The sequence below is a fragment of the Teleopsis dalmanni genome, chromosome 2, assembly GCF_002237135.1.
Source record: "Teleopsis dalmanni isolate 2A chromosome 2, ASM223713v2, whole genome shotgun sequence".
In the NCBI taxonomy this organism is placed as follows: Eukaryota; Metazoa; Arthropoda; class Insecta; order Diptera; family Diopsidae; genus Teleopsis; species Teleopsis dalmanni.
Window position 1 is genome coordinate 242,729,446 of NC_051847.1, and position 3,654 is coordinate 242,733,099.

General features: G+C 25.8%; 1 long non-coding RNA gene across 1 annotated transcript; it reads left to right on the forward strand.

Annotated features, from left to right (window-relative positions):
* The first annotated feature begins 2,072 nt into the window (after window positions 1-2,072).
* On the forward strand, window positions 2,073-3,396 carry LOC119686159. The gene is made up of 4 exons (XR_005252888.1): window positions 2,073-2,106; window positions 2,177-2,268; window positions 2,328-2,468; window positions 3,296-3,396. It is a non-coding gene; the product is annotated as an uncharacterized LOC119686159 (long non-coding RNA).
* Window positions 3,397-3,654: the final 258 nt, after the last annotated feature.

Genomic DNA, 3,654 nt, shown 5'->3' on the forward strand with positions numbered 1-3,654 from the left:
AATAAAAATTTATTAACATATTGTTTTGTCTAGTAAAGCAATCACAGAACCAACAAAAAATTTAAAAGAGACCAAACATCTAATTATATTTATTATTTTTCCATCTGGCAATCTGGCGATGTCAAGTCAAATTTTCGTTAAATTCGCAAACCAACTGTCGACAGTTTGTTTGTCACAGGACAACCAATAAACAGTTGTAGAAGTACATGCTGATTGCTGCGCGGTTAGTAACAAAAATAGCTTATAAGTGAGCGGACGGTAATGGTTTTGGTTCTGAGAAAATTGCGTAAATTAAAACAAACTTTATTTTGTTTGGTAATATTACATTGATTTTGTGTACCAGAGCCGTGCGCGGTATGCTAATTGTTAGTGGCAGTGGTTTACGTTTAAATAAACCAAGATCCTTATATACATATACATGTGTAGATTTTACCCAGCGGCCATAAATTATTTTAACGAAACCCATTTTATAATTTAGAGCATGGTAAGAAACAGAAACAAAAACGAATTTTTTTGTTGAAATTTACTGGAATATAACTTAAAATTAGTAGAAACCGTTTAAAATCTCAGAGTATGAGTTGGTGTACATATATTAAAACGAACTTTAGTATAGATTTATTTGTTAGAATTAAAACAATTTAAGAATATAAAATGGTTTAATATAATTTCGAATGCAATTGCTTTTATTTAGTGTATGTATGGAAACATACATATTTTAATATACATGGATCGCACCAATTCGATAATGGAAAACACGGCTGCAACAGTCATTTAGTTTTACTTATTATTAATCATTTAAGTTTTTACTATATTCAAATTAATATAAATAATGTGAGATTATTGATATTAATATAATAATATTATTATTAATCTAATATCATCATATAAATATAACAATATTTATATAATAAAGTTAATAGTAATAATAATATTAATTTTTATGATGCTTAAACTAGCTAAGATAATTTTCTTTTGTTTTGTATGTGTTGCGATACAAAAACATTTTTATATCAATTTGAAATTATCACAATATTAATGAAATATATTTTTAAGAATATAAATCGTTTAAAGAAATATCGGTTCGCATAGAAAATACCTGTAAAAGCATTTCGTTAGTGGTCAAGAAAGATACAACACAATATCCTTGGCACTATTAAGGATCAAACTTATGAGTACGCGATTAACCAAAACTTAACTTAACAATAACGGAATAGAACCATATATATCGGTTTCTGGCACTTCTTGCATTTATTAATATTGCTAGTATTTAACTTACGATGAACTGTAACGAAAAAATACATAAATTAAATAAATCATTTATTATATATTCTTAAGTGTACTACACATAATAGATCTTTTGTATTTACCATACTTCCATAATAACTTATTTCTTCTTGAATCCAAAACAGGTTAACAGATATACTTATTAAAAAATAGATGATTTTGTGCCACATTACTTTTAAAAAATTTAAAAATATAAAATTTAGGGCCATTTTTTAAGTAATTTAACAGATTTTTCGTTCTGCACAATTATCAGTCCAGTTAACTATTGAAGTATTTCAGAAAACAACCTGCTGGAGACCAAAGTTAAGTAGTAATAGAGGGAGCTTCATTGTTTCTTACTTTCCTAAGTTTCCACAATGATGCTGGGAAGCAATGCACAACATAGATTATTGAATATATATTGAATTTTTTCGTTATTTTATATTTCGCATATAATATATTAAAAGTAAGATATATATTCCTAATAAGTAAGAGGTTTAAGTTTAAATGTAGCTGGATGAACTATTAAAATTATAACAAACATATTTTGTGTCAATAGACGACATTGACGACCTAAGCTGTGGTTGTATTTTAGACTATTTTTTATTTGCAAGAGAGTCTAATAAATCTGTTTAAATTTCATCGAAATCAAGTTAATTTCTTTTCTTCTAATTATATTTCATTTTTAATTATAGTTGCAACTAAAAAATGTGTGATATATAAGATTGATATGATATTTATGGGCCAAATGTTGCTAGAAATTATATGTGTTATTTCAACTGGAATTGGGTATTGCCTTTATAAAGGGCATGGATACACAGGAGCTAAAAAGTAAGGATTAAGGTAAGCGGAATACATCCAAATAATATTCTTTATTATGATCTTGTTCTTATAACTCTTACTTTTAATTTAGATTAATACTAGAAGAAACTATTGATTATGATTGAAGCGATTTTGAAATACTGTTGATTGTTTATTAACAAAAGTGCATTCACATTAATATAGGTGCGTAATAGTTTTGTATTGTTAACCTTAGAAACTTAAATTATTAAAAAATAATTTAGTGACAGCCTAACTAAAATTTGATTAACAAATGTTTTGTTAATCCAGAACCAGTGACAATCAATATACAAATACAAATAAACACTAGTGTGCAAATTATTAATATTATGGATGGAATTTAACACCAATTGATGAATAAAAAGGTAAAGAATTAATGAATATATAACATTTATATATTATTCTAGTACTTCCGAATTGAGGAAAAAAACAAATATTTTGTTTATATATTGGCCTCATTTTTGCAAGACCTAACTAGCAGATCAGGTCTTACGTAATACCTATGTGTATGACTTATGTACTTATGTCGCCTTTATTAAATATATTTAGGTATTAATATTTTTTTTTTATTTTATGTAAATTAAAAAAGTATTAAGTGAAAGCGGTGCCAACAAAATTATATTTAAAAACAATTATGCATTAATAAACATAAACTTGTTAACAACCAAAAACTTTAGGAAATCAATATGCTTGGTACTTACACTTTCTTTATTAGACTCAATTTAAAAATTTGTATTTTTCGAATATATTTTTTCAATAATTTAAATTTAATAATTAATATTAATTTAATAATTTTAAATTTGTGAATATTTTAAATTTTGTTCCTATTTTTTCCTACACACAATTTTGAAGGATGATTGGAATTTATGGTAGAGTTTCAAATGAAATTTTTCAACAGACTGTTTATTGCGTATCGCATTAGTAACATTAATTTCTGCGTTCTATTAGATGATTAGAAACTTGATATCTAGTCTAATGGATCAAGAGAGTAGTGTTGTTCCTTCACATACACATTAAAGACGTGTTTTTGTCGCACGTTGAAACGTCAGAATGTAGCTATTATAAAGTAATATAATATAATGACTTAATTAAATTCATTTTTCTTTTTCTGATTAAAAATACCACCTTAACATAATTGAAAAATAAGTATATTGAAAAAGACTCTCATAATGATAATTTTATTTCCTTTCAGCTATGTTTAATGCGAATAAGCAAAAAAAAAAATCTAAAAAAATGTATTAAATCAGCCTTGGCTGTTAACCGGATGGAAAATTTGAAGTTTAAACGAGTAAAAGCTTTTACATATAAAGAATTGCTTTCAATGGGCTGTGCGTCGTTACTCGGATTAATTTCTCTACGTTAATCGTATATGGTATTATCTGATATAAAAAATGTGAGCGCAAATTTGTTTAAATTTGACTGAACTAAAATATATTTCCGAAGAATTTATTGCGCACGTATTTAGTCGAAGACTACGAGTTTAATTTTGATACTTAATATCAGTTGTAAGTCTCTTTGCAAATAATTGATTTAATTATTTCAATTCAATTT